Raw genomic sequence first — 14253 nt, 5'->3', positions numbered from 1 at the left:
ATCTAAACCCTCACAAAGTTTAGACTAGGGCTTGGTGGAAAAGTGCCAAACCAACTCCTCTGATATCACCCCTTTGGAATCTAATAATACACCCTCCTAAATTTCATTATACCAATGGCCGTAGGAAACCAATGGCTCGATTGCAAGTTACGGCATCATCTATATGACACCCTAGGAAAATGGAGGGTTTCAGACCTACAGAGAGTAAATTGTCAATATCTTCCTTCAAACACCACTTCAAGAGGTCAGACTAGGTTCATTTGAAAGGTAACTCAGTGTTATTTCTTACCAAGCCAAAATTTCACAAAACCATTCAATTCCTTGTAGGGACAGTATGGAAATGTAACACAATTCTAGCAAAATCAGATTTGTTTATTCCAAACACTCCACCAAACTTCTCCAAATCATCCACCACTATCAACATCCTTTCTTCTTTGGTTGTGAAAGAATATATGGGCTCCTCTCAATGACCACAACCAACATTCAAAGGGTTATGACCATTGGGGAGAAGTTACATTCCAACCGACAACTTTTTAAAAGTTGCTTGACAACAATGACAACAATTGTGCAACTTTTGCAACTTTTAATCCCTAAACACCTAAACCTTGTCAAAAACATCCAAGGTCATCATTATCCTTCAAAACAACTTAGACAAAATTCTAGGACCATAAAACACAAAAAATCATAATTCAATCCCACATGGCCTAATAGACCTCTAGGTCTATATGTGCACCTGAGAGGTTATTGACCACACAAAGGCATTTTATTACATCCAGGGTGATCTTTGAGATCCAAACCATTATTGTAACACAAGTAAATACAAGACAATCACTAGACAGCCCTAAGTCATGAAAACACTATGAAAAGTAGACATGCCCTGCACCAATGTCTCTTGCCAATAGGTCCTTGGAGTGATAGACAACAACACAAAAGATGGAGTGAGCACTGAGAAAATAAGAGAAGTGAGAGAGAGAGAGAGAAGGGATGAGAACAACGGATGCAGGAGTGAACGTTGACAACTCACCCACAACCTTCAAAGCGACCTCACATTCCTAGGACATCACCTGTCGATGAAACTTTCACTCATGCGCAAGCTAGTTTTGGCATAAATGGGGACTAGGAACAAAAGTTTGAGAAGGTTCAACAATATCATGCTTCATGGGAGAGGCCTCTATAGTCATTACCAGTAATGGAGAAGGGCTAATCGATGGAGCAAGAGGTGTTGATGAAATAGGCCCTATAGGTGCATCCATTAACACCCTTACTCATTTTTCTCTAGGATTAGTTAAAGGAATGGGGAGTACCCTTGGAGGCTATGATGAAATAACTAGGGGTGATAGACAATATACAAGTGAATACCTAACATTACCATATCAAACAGGACTAGGGATATCAACAATGATAGAGAACTCAAAAGAGGGTAGGTAGTTGACACAAATAGCACGAGGTCCTTTCCTTTGCTTGTACTGGGAGAATATATGACATCACTAGACATTGTGTACTCCTATGCGAGCGAGGAGGTCTACCTTAAAGAACTAGTCTATCTATAGCCTTCGATGAAGAAGGGGTAGAAGACACAACCTGCTGTAGTATAGGAGTAGATAGGGAAAGATGAGCATAAAAAAATGCAAGATGAGATAAAGAAAACATAGGCTAGACCAACATAGAGACCAACTTACTTGCCTTATAATTGTAGTAGGCTTTATACAACATGTCTCCATAGGGAAGCATAGGCCGAATCAGAGTAAGCCAAAAAAGATCCAATGAAAAGCTCCCACAGGAAATCAAAGGCTAAAACCATATCTTGGAAACATTCATAGTGCCCTTATGGGGGAGCTCCAAGCACTTATGTATAATTGAGGGAACCACTTCCATGGTGATTAGCGAGGGGATATTTAACTTAACTCGTAATAGGTCCAATTCAAGAATAACAACAAATATAATCAACACCGCCATGGGTCTCACAAGGACCATCAAAGTGGTGTTACCTAGAGGAGGAACAAATAGCTTGTCATGTGTGAAAACAAAGGCATGAAACTCGTCATATCTTGTCCTATGTAATCCATTAATTAAATAGAGCCTCCTTTGTAATAACATCGACTCAACATGTAGGATCGACCATCACACCTATAACAGTGTGACCATTTATCTTAGTCAAGATATATAATGGAGCAAATTCCCCATCGTAAGGAGCATCCAAAGGTGTGAAGGATATGTCGTTGTTTATTTTCCTCTTGATAGGGAGTGATATTGGAGTGATAGTGACCATGTTAACATATGGACCGCCACTCGACTCAGGGTTTGATGATGCAAAGATGAAGAAAAATGCAAGACACTGAAATAATAGTTAAAGAAGATGCTAAAGCATTTTGAAGTTAGCTACATGGACACAAGACACGCCTTCTTGCCAAGTTAACCTAAATATAGAGGGGCGGGGAAATTGAACCACTCCAATAAGAAAATAACAACCTCTCAGAGACTCACTAATCGACCTCTCCACTCATGATGAGTACAAAGCCTAAGGTTGTCAAGTACCCCAGAGATAACATGGGATGGGTCACCAAGATTTTATGATGACCTCCACTAACTCTTTTCCTAAGTCTGGATACTTGTTTGATACATTTGTCACACCAAATGTTTTATTTCTACCCATATCCAGATTGTTCTTAGCTATGCTAATATCAAATGCAAACAGAAACTCAACTAGAATGACCCTTAGTCAAGTTCTAGAAGTTTTTAAACTAACTCCTAAATCTAAGTCTAAGAATCTATTTTTTTGGGATCTAACCCTTTACAATAAGCACTAAGCTCCAATCCATATCTTTATTGAATACCAATTTCCTTTTAAAACCTAAAAATCTCATTTGAAAAGATATACAAAATCAACCTGTTCTACTTTTGAAATGCATGACAACACTTTGGAAAAGAAACATTCCATTTTGAATTTGAGTTCTCCTTGAGTTGATGTGTGTGCAAGCATCAAGAATAGATAGCAATTTTCTATTTTTTACTCGAGCTCGACTCTAGTCTATTGATGTAGACAAGCCCTTTGAAATGGTAACTTTCTAATTTCTACTTTAATGTGCTCTAGTTGACTTTAGTTCCATTCTTGTTTCAACTTTAGTCTTTTCAAAAATATCTCATTTCCACTTTCAATATTTCTTTGTGTCTTTAATTCATCTAAACTAATAATAATCAATAATTTAAACTTATTTCAATGTGCCAATTTATTTAGAAATTCACATTTTAGAATAGAACACAACATTGCTTAATGTGAATTGTTAAAATAATTCGAACCCCTTTAAAATAAATATTTGTAATAGTGGTTTACATTATGAATTTTATTAAATCTTAAAATAAATTAAAATTTGATAAACTTGTCCTTCTCAAAGATTTTCCACTTTGTAAATCCCATTTTACCTTGTTTCAATAATCCTTCGGGTCTTGGGGTTCAACTTTATTTCAAATTTTGGGAATCATAAATCTTTTGAACATTGGACTTTATACTTTAGAGTTTTTTATTTTTTCCTTTCAATCCCTTTGGATCTTGAGAAATTCAAAGGTGAATATTTACATTCATTATGGGATTTGGGATTTGGGATATTAGAGTCCAAGATTCTCTAGAATTTGGTATTCTATAGTTTGGGATTTTGTAGTCTACGATTCCATAGTCCAAGATTTTGAGGTCTAGGATTCCATACTCTAAGATTCCAAAGTTTGTGATTTTGCGGTTTCATGTTTTCGAGGTTTCTGACAAAGGAGTAGCAATCTTGAGGATTTCAGAATGCAAGTTGAGTGGAGCCAGAGTTTGAGGTCATAATAATTAGTCTGAGATCTATATTTTAAATTCCTATAGGGGGAATCTTTTTTTTTTGTCCTAGGAAAGTGAAGAATAATCCTAAACTAGCATAAGTAAAACCAAAGAGAAAACATGACAATATGAAGAATGATGACCACAAGACAAAACGAGAACACCAACAAACAACAATGGAAAAAAAAGACAAGGATGAAAATGATGTGAAAGTGGAGGATGACAAAAAACAACGATGGACAACACGAGGGCAGGGATAGGAACCATGACCAAAATAAGAGGTCAAGACAAGTCCTAATGAACCCTAAAAAACTCAAAGTTTTGTAGGAAACAAACAAACCCTATGGAACCCAAAATTCGATGGGAAACAAACGAATCTTACAAAAACCAAAGTCTCATAGGAAACAAATGAACTTTGCAACACCTAGAGTTTCATAGGAAACAAATGAACCTTGTGAAACCTGAAGCTCTTCATGGAACAAACAATGCATGACATCTCTCTAAAACCCAAATTTTTGTAGGGACAAACCACAAAAGACAAAACAAAAAAGCAAGGGAAAGTTAACAAAAACTAGAAAAGAAGAGAGAAACAAATGCAACCAAGGAAAAGAAAAGGGGGCCCCCATATGGGAAAGCAAAAATTTGGGGTGTGTTATGTAGGGCATAACAAATGGAAACTCAGCTCAGAAAATGCTCTAAGCATTTTAGAATACTCAACCCTTCAGTACCTAAAATATTTGGTTCATGCTCATACAAGACAAATCAAGAAATATTGACATAATCAAGGCTAAGAAAATTAAAGAGACCCTAGTCACAATTAAAACCAAAATTGTGTGAAATTGATTCATTAACCATCCATTGAGCTTTGTTGTGACCAAGGCGAGATAGACTCTATCCAGGTTACATAGGTGAGGGGCAAAGTTTCCAATGGGTACTGATTTCCTAGGCATAGCTTTATGATACATCTAACCCCCATCGAGCATTGCTCCACTACTTGTCAGGTGTTCATAGCATTGGTGTAGGTACTTGAATCACCCTAATGAGTTGACTTTTGATAGTTCTTTCTTCTTTCTCTTTTATTAGTTTTTGATGATTGCATACTTTTCTCACTTTATCAATTCTCAGGAAACGAAGCTCAAAATTAGGTTGGGAACAATGATGGACATCATGAAAGAAATATTAATCCTTTGTATTTTTCACCTATAATAGAGCTACCAAATCCGATATAAACTAGCTTATAGATTTATTAAGATTTGTAAGTTGTGTTAGGATTTCATCTACTCCTTAGAATCTTAGAAATAAACTAAATCAAGATACCTGATATCACCCTTAAGATTGAAAAGCATGAAAGTAAAGTACAATCTTTGAGGCAAGAGAATGATTAAGTTTTTGAAAATACATACAACGAAATCTCAACTAAGTCATGTTGAACACACCATAGAATTGAGAGGGAGGATGAATCAGTTTAGACCTTAAATTAATTTATCTTTGAGCTCTTAAACTTCAAACCATAATAATCTTATCTCTGCAATAATGAAACATGAAACCAAAAAGCATAACACAAGAGAACACCAAATTTACGTGAGAATCCTAAGAAGGGAATGCTGTGGATAAGATGATGTTGTCAAGTGGTTGTCATGGTTGTCATTGATGTCAACATATTGGTTGGCATTGATGTTTATGTTGCTCTTGATCTAGAATGTGTATTCTTGGAATCTTTGGTGCTCCAGAAGTTGTGTTGATGGTTTGGATATTTAGGGTTATTGGACATGTTGTTAATCATTGGTATTAGTGTGTATCTTGGTCCTATTCTTATTCTTGTTGCTTTGGGAAATGGTGTTTTGGTTCAGATGATATATGTGGATAATATATAAGTGCAAATGATGTAAGCAGTTTTGGTATTGCTGGGATATGATGCACTAAGGTGTAGATGATCTAATAGAGTCACTTTTGGAAGATCCTCACCTCTGGAATCATGAGGTATGCTTATCTTTGGCCCTGGTATCAATTGTGTGTTTAGGTATTAGCTTTTTGTGTGTGTGAAAAGTGGTAATCTACAAGTTGTAAGGCACACACACTTCAATAAATCATTGCATGCATAGTTAGATAGATATAATCATGAATATAAAAACCGTAACAAATCGACCTATTGCCTTCTAAAAGTTGTGAGTATAGACTTACTCTCATATTTGACTTGTTGGCATTGAGTTATCATTGATGTCAACCGGTGAGTAGGAGATTGTTGGTATGGTCAAGTTGATGTCAACTTGGTGTCATTGATCTCAACCAGTGAGTAGGAGATTGTTGGTATGGTCAAGTTGATGTCAACTTGGTGTCTACCGGTATGCAAAAGGATCAACCGGTAGGTGGACGACATGCATGCATTGGGTCTATCAGTGACTTCACCAGTATGAGGTTAGATGCATGCGTGTGTTAGCATGTTGAGTAATAACTGGTAGAGCATAAACTGGTATGAAGGTTGGCTGCCTGTTTATGATGAAGAGGCAGAATGTTAAAATGATTACATACGAAGGTCAATGTTGAAGTAGAATATCGAGGGATAAGATGAGTTGTCGGTGTGCTATGCGGTCGACGTGAGTAAAGTAACATAGTGTGTCGAACATACCGGTAAGAGGGTTTTCCAGATGATCAAGTATGAATTGACCCAAGTTGGTAAGTTGAATGCTGAGTTGGATGTCGACATGTGCAAAGCACAAGTGCTAAGTGGCAATATGGCAGAGGTTGGTGAAGTTTCCATCTACATGGTTGTTGGAACAGTTAGTCGACATTAATGAAACAACTACAAATCACGGGATGATAACAGATTGATGTGGCTTGAGGAATAATGAATGACAGAGAAAGATCACGGAGTTGTTGGCCCCTGGATTGAAGAAAGGAAATCGGATTGCAAAAGGACCTCAAGAAGGAAACAACTGGACCATAAATGTGTCGACTGATTTCAAAGCTAAAGAAGAGGGATAGGTTTGTTATTTTTAGAAAAAGTGCATTGGAATGATCAAAATACGTACAGATTCATTCCTCCAATAGAAGTGGTCGATCTAAGACAAATCAAATTAGATCAGATGCAGATTTGGTCAGGAGAAGGAAACCCTAACCGCCCTTAGTTTGAATTGATTTTTGGTGGGAAAATTCAAGATTAAATATGATGACTTGAGACTGTGATCGCTATTCCTCGAGTGTAAAGGAGTGAGTGAAATTATTGTCTGAGAGGCAAAGAGATATATATATGAAGTGGTTAAGGGTGAAGGTTGTATTTGTAAGAAGGAATAGAGTAAACCAGTATAGAGAGAAAAACTGGTGGAGTGAGCAAAGAATGCAGAGGTGACAAACCGACAAAAGTTGTACATGATAAAGAGTGCTCAAGTGTGAGAGGGGATTTAGAAAAGTTGGGATCTGCAGTAAAGCAAAGTTGCAGAGTGTGTGTAGAAAACATAGACCGGTAAGGTTGAAACTGGTAGAGCAGAATATTGTAAGGTTGCAAAACTTCTTTTACAACAGAGATCTCATTTTGTATTTAAAATCTTCATATTGCTTTCACTGAGTTGGTGCTTAGTGCAGGGGTTGTAGATCCTTTGAGTTGGTGCTCATAAATCAGGGGTGGGTGCTCCTTGGGTTGGTGCCCTAAAATTGTAATCAAATCTTTTACATTGTGAGGTTGGATTGGAGCAAAAGATCTCCAACATCTATTCTCATTGAGGTTTTTCCCACATTGGGTTTTCCTCGTATATCTGGTGTTGTGTGATGCATTCTTGTGTATGAGTTATGTTGATATTATAGCAAATCCTTTCACACACTTAGTTTGCACTATTTGAGCTATCGATTAGCACTTAGTTTGTTTTATATATTACCAGTATATCTCTATTGAATAAAAAGTGTTTAAATCATTGATTCACCCCCCTCTCAGTGATCCATTGTGTCCAACAATTGGTATCGGAGCCTAGGTACCCTATTTTGTCAAAGTGTTCTCTAGCTTGGGTATATCTTGTCAAGTGTTCACAATGGCAAGAAATAAATTCGCCTCCTCAAAAGCCCCTATGTTTGATGGTGTCCACTATGCCTTTTGGTGTAGAAGAATGGAAACCTATTTGTCCTCTCTAGGTTGTGATATATGGATGTCGGTTGTGAATGGGTATATAGTACCTAATAACCCCCCTACTACTTCAAATTCTAAGAAAGAATATGAGAACAATGTTAAAGCTAAAAATGCCATTCTTAGTGGGTTATCTAATCATGAGTTTGTTAAAGTCATGCACTGCTCCTCTGCCAAAGAAACTTGGGATAAGTTGCTGAAGATATTTGAAGGCGATGCTAAAGTCAAGGAAGCCAAGTTACAAACATTGAGAGAACAACTTGAGGGTTTGAAGATGAGAGATGAAGAGAAGATTGTTGACTATCTCCAAAGGATTGATGAAACAACAAACACCATTAGAGGGCTTGGAGAAGAAATAAAAGATGAGGTGGTAGTGAATAAAGTACTTAGATCTCTTACATCTAAGTATGATACAAAGTTATGAGCAATAGAAGAAGAAAAAGATCTGAAAGTCTTTACAATGGATGAGTTGGATGGTTCCCTAACTGCTTATGAGATGAGGACTGCTAGTACTGAGGCTATGAAGAAAGAAGCTGCATTCAAAACATCAAGAGAAGGAAAATAATAGTTTGATCATGATGCAACCGGTGAAGAATCTGATGACATCATGGCAAACTTTTTCAGAAGACTCAAGACGGGTTTAGGAAAATACAAAGGCAAGCTACCCTTCAAATGTTTCAACTATGGAAAGATTGGACATTTTGCTGCTAAATGTCCCTATGGAGATAAGAATGAAGATGATCAATCAAGTGATAGTAGATTATATGGTAAGGACAAGAAGAAGAATGTCTACCGACATGGTAGAAGAGGCTACCGGAAGTAGAGTAGTCTTTACACACATGAAAATGATACCACAGACGAGGAAAGTGCCTTAGATGACTATTGTAGTGAAGACGAAGTCAGAACAAAAAATTTTATGGCTCAAGAGGTTCCAATACCTGAAAAAGGAGAAGAGGAATAGAAAGAAAGAGAAGTAGATCTTGAAGCTAAGCTCATCAATGCCTTGGAAGAGATAAAGAAAATAAGAAGAGATCCGAAGAAGGTGAAAAAGGCTGCAATTGAAGAACAAGAAATTTTGGAAGAATCTCTTGAAGAATCCAAGAAAACAATTGCAGATCTAAAACTTCAATTGGAAGAGGCCAAGAAGATTTGTGAAGTTACTAGTACCGGCTTGAGTAAAAAGGAGAAGGAGCAACATAATCTTGGAGCAGAAATAGTGAAGCTCTGGAAGGAATTAGAGAAAAGTCAGGAAGAAATAAAATTGAGAAGCAAATATGAAGGCGGTACTAAAGCTGTGGACAAGATCCTGAGCAAACAGAAGCAATCTAAGGATACTGGTGGCTTAGGTTTTCAAGAAGGACACAGGTCAAACAACAAAGACACATCTGGTAAGGAGATACAATTCACCTCTTCAAATGAAGGTGAAGAGAAGAAGACATTCATGGTAAGCAATGATCCCAACAAGAAGACATATGCAGATGCTCCTAGAAACCACCACACAAACCAGTATATTCAATCAATGAACTAGAGACCATACTCAATGTACCAAAATGCAGATCCATGAAGAAATACAAGTGTTGATCATGAAGGATTCACTAGAGTTAGCAGCATGAAAGGAAGACCCACAGTGAGGTAGTCATTTGTAGGTTCAAGACAACCTAACCAGTATGTTCCAAATTTCCATGGTTATTGTCATCGGTGTAATAAATTTGGTCATAAAATGGTAGATTATAGGAAGATGAATTTAAACCTTAGTTTTGAGAGTAGCAACTCATTTGCTGTATTACAAAGTACAAATGTCACATGTTATAATTGCAATGAGTTTGGTGACAAGAGTTATGAATGTAGGAGTAATATGCAAACGTCCTACAAGAATGCCTTGAGTACATCTTACAGTACTAATGTGAAATGTTATAAGTGTCAAAATTCTGGTCACATAGCAAGGTATTGTAAGCTGAGAACTGACAAGCAAAAGAAAATAGTACCGGATGAGAAGTTAGAAACAAAACCGGAACACAAAGTGAAAGAAGAGGAAAAGAAAGACTGAAGCATAACCTGCTGAGTGTAAGTTAGATGTGTAACAAAGGGTACAAATTTACATTTGACTCTACCAGTTGTCAGATAAGAAAACAAAGTACCAGTCAGGTGGTGGCAGAAGGAAAGAGGATAGATGGTAATGTCTATAATCTGAAGGAATGCTATGAGTTCTAATGCATTATGGGATAGGTTGATGAAAGCTGGTTGTGGCATCGAAGATTAGGCCATATGAACTTTGATAATCTAGTTAAGATAAGCAAGAACCGATGTGTGAGAAACATACCTCAGATCATAAAACCAGCAAGCACATTTTGTGATGAATGTGTCAGAGGTAAGAAAGAAAAGGTCATCTTTAAAACAAAGGAATATAACACCTCAAGACATTTAGAGTTGGTACATACAGACTTATGTGGGCCAACAAGGACAAGAGTTTTGGCTGGTGAAAGGTGTAGACACCTAAAATTGTCATGTCTAATTAAATAAATATTTTATTTATTTAATTATCTAAGCCTAATTCTTCTATTAATTAAATAAATCTTTATTTATTTAATTAATTCATTTATCCTCTTCTAGCCTTATTTCTCATTTAAATAAATACATTTATTTATTTAAATTATCCTTTTCTTAAATTAAATAAATATTTTTATTTATTTAATTATCCTACTTCTTCTATTTATTAAATAAATCTTTATTTATTTAATTAATTCATTAGCTTTTTCTACCCATGACACATGTCATTCATCTCTTAATTCATACACTACCTACCCCTTTCATTATTTTATTATTTCTTCTACCTACCCTCTAATCCTAGCCGACCTCTCTTTTTACACCTCTCAATCTTAACCCTCCATTTCATATTGTGTCTTCTATTTAAGGAGATGCTTTCTTCATTGTCAAACCCTAATGAATGATTTTGGAGGACTCGACTACACTACGATCCTACTTGCAACCACATTCCGTTCTTTGTTGAGCTCTTGTGCATATAAAAATCTGAGAGCAAATATATCAAGCAAGATCAATGGAGATAGGAAGAATGGAGATCAAAACCCTATTGGACATGTGATTGGTATAATCTTTGTGATTTTGAGTTATTTGCATTGTCTTAGGTAATCTTCATATGTTATGGTGGATCTTTGTTCATTGTTAGGCTAGGGTTTGGTGGTTGAATTCATTTAGCCTTTCAAAATTGAATTATTGTTATCCATTTTCACCATATACATTTTGGCACGCCCGGTGGGACTCTTGTCCCTTTGCATTTAACATTTTTGTTGCAGATTTCGCATTTTGAAGTTGCAGATCGGACAATTTTCGACGACATTTTAGGTTTTTCCGCGTCTGCGAGCGTTCGGATTGCGTTTTTGTGTTTCAGAAGCGTCTGCAATATCTTGAATCGCGTCTGTGTTTTTTGCCAGATTTTATTTTTGCAGGTTTCTGGAACCGCGTCTGTGAATTAAAACCGCGTCTGTGATTGATCTTATCGTGTCTGTGTTCGGGAATAGCGTCTGCGGTGTCCAAGCGCATCTGTGTATTACAGAACCGCGTCTGTGTAATACAGACGCGTCTGTGTCTGGTATAACTGCGTCTGTGTTTTCTGTTTTGCAAATTTGTCAATTTTCTTTGATTCGGGTTTTCGGATTTTGTGCTTAGAGTTTCAGATCTGGTTTATTTTCGGCTAACCCTTGCAAATCTAGCTAACCAAGTTTGTGCAGCTTGCTTTGGAGGCAAAATACGTTTTTGTTGAAGGCCCCTTTTCACAAAGTCTTTTTGGGTTTTCTAAAATTTACCTAACTTGTGTGCTTGCAGGAAGGGGTGATCATTTGAAACAACCCAAACTACTAACAATTTTGTTGCAGGGCCTTAGCGAGGGTTTTGTAGTTTTGTTGTGTGCCTTGTTTTCATAGATTAGCAAACACTTCCATTGGTGCACTAAAATTGAATCATTGTCTTTTGTGTCTTGAGCAATAGGCTCTTTTTGTTTGATCTTTAGAGGGCGTGTCTTCCCGTGTGGTCATTAGGACTACTAGTGAGAAGAGAACGACCCAAGTGGTAGCGAGGAAAACCCACCTCTTCCGAACCACTATAATCAAATGTATTCATGGTGAAAACTATGAATAACGTGTGCTGATTAGTTCATACCGACACTATGTCTCCCCATAAACCCGTTTGATCAAATTTATTTGATCATTTGTAGGGCGTAACCCCTACCGGCTGGGAGCCTTCTATATTTACAGAGCTGAAAGTGCCGCATGTATGGCCACACGAGCGGATGCCCTTACTAGCACCTTTTTGTTTTAGAAGCCCAAATCCTTCTAGTTGTTGAGGCAAGAGGTCGGACCTCTGGTAGCGGCCCACACACATACGGTTCTTAGTAGAGATACAAAGTTCGCCATGGGGAGTTTTCATGGGGACTGATGCTTGGCTGACCCGAGAAGTGAGTGCCGAGGGTGGAGCCAGTGAGGTCAAGAATCTAAGTATCCGCTCTGAATAGCGTAGCCTCGGGGGTAAAACCCTATGTGGGATCAACAACTATTGTCTTGGCCAGCCCTAAGATTTGTGCTTGTCTTATGCTAAACACTCAAACATTCAAGACAAAACAACAAAACATTGTGTCTTTTGTGTCTTCAAGTGTATGCAAAACTTTTTACATCAAACAACACACTTTTGGAGTCTAAACAGTTTGCAAACATTGGGTCATCGAAATTGTGTCCTCTTGTCACGAAAAACAGTCAAACAGTCGGATTTGGTCACAACAAAACAACTTCACACATTGGAAAAATTGCACTAAGGTTACAGAAATGCGTCTGTGTCTGTTTTAACTGCGTCTGTGTCATATAAACGCGTCTGTGAAGGGTAGAATAGCGTCTGTGTTTTTAATAGCGTCTGTGTCAAACAGAGAGGCGTCTGTGTCTGGTAACCGCGTCTGTGAAGTATACAGAGGCGTCTGTGTCAGGAATTGAAAACTTTAACAGTCCAGCGAACAAAGAAAATCAGTTTCGGCATACTTGAGCTTCCTAGGTTGTCTCTTCAGGTTTCATCTAGCGTTCAGCTTGTTCTAAGGTTTCATACAGTCCATCATTGCTTCGCATCTCATTTTACATTCACAATTGTCTAAACTTGACTCAAAAGGTCACTTGCTTGTCCTCATCATACTTTGTCAACACACTACCTACTACTACACTTTGCTAAGTGGTCCCTCATCAAGGTTTCTTACCTTTGGGTCTCATTTGGTCTTACTTAGAGTCAAGGTCAGCTTACCTCATCAAGAGAAACTATCCTCTCTTTGGAAGTCACACCTACTCTACTACATACATACTTGGTCTTACACTTTAGACATTGCAAGTACACCTCAAGATTCACTTACACTCCATACAACTCTTGGTCTTCCATACTCTTTTCACTTTTTCATCTAGTCTTTCACATCTTGGTCAAACACCTAGTTCATGGTTGAAACCCGTCTTCAAAAATCTAGGAGAATAGCTAAAGAAGCTCAAGAATCCGTAAACATGAGTTCTTATGACTATGACAATGATCTATTCTACAATCCTGATCACACTACATTACCAGACATGAATGTTTAGAGACATAATCCAAATGTGGAAAGCATAAATACTATAAACAACAATGCTACGCACAATGACAACGTTGACAATTCTTCAATACTATCAACAGACATAGAAGAATCCATAATGAATCCTCAATTCAATAGATTGGTTGAAGAGATAATGAGGAGAGATCGTCAATACTTTTTACACATGATGGCACAAAGTGGAGCTAAAATACTGCATGATTTTGACTTATCTCAACTTATAGAAAGTCGACCCTCACAGCAAACTCAACTCAACATGGATCAAAGGAGACCAAATAGTGGAGGAAATAGAGGACCGAATAATATGATGCCTGAGTCACCATCAGTTTTGCTTCAAAAACCAGCAATCCCACATACACAAGCTCAAACATATGATACTTACACTCAAAGACCATCATGGAGGCCTTATGCTCAAACACATGCTCAAGGTGTGGATCAATCAAAACAAGTGGATACTCAAGGACATCCTCAAAATTTTGACACAAGGAGACCTCATGTCAAAATTGGGGGCAACACAATGGAAAATGAAAGGCCTATTGAATATGGTTTATATACACAAAATAGATATGGAGTCCCTCAACATGAAGTTATGCCAAGTGCTCCATATATACCACAACAATATAGACCTCCATATGGACATGTCTACGATCAGTATCATCCATACATGCAACAAGCTCCTCCTCAAATGGGAATTTCAAACATGGGGTA

Source organism: Cryptomeria japonica, chromosome 11, assembly GCF_030272615.1.
Source record: "Cryptomeria japonica chromosome 11, Sugi_1.0, whole genome shotgun sequence".
Lineage (NCBI taxonomy): Eukaryota > Viridiplantae > Streptophyta > Pinopsida > Cupressales > Cupressaceae > Cryptomeria > Cryptomeria japonica.
This window is presented reverse-complemented; position numbering follows the sequence as displayed.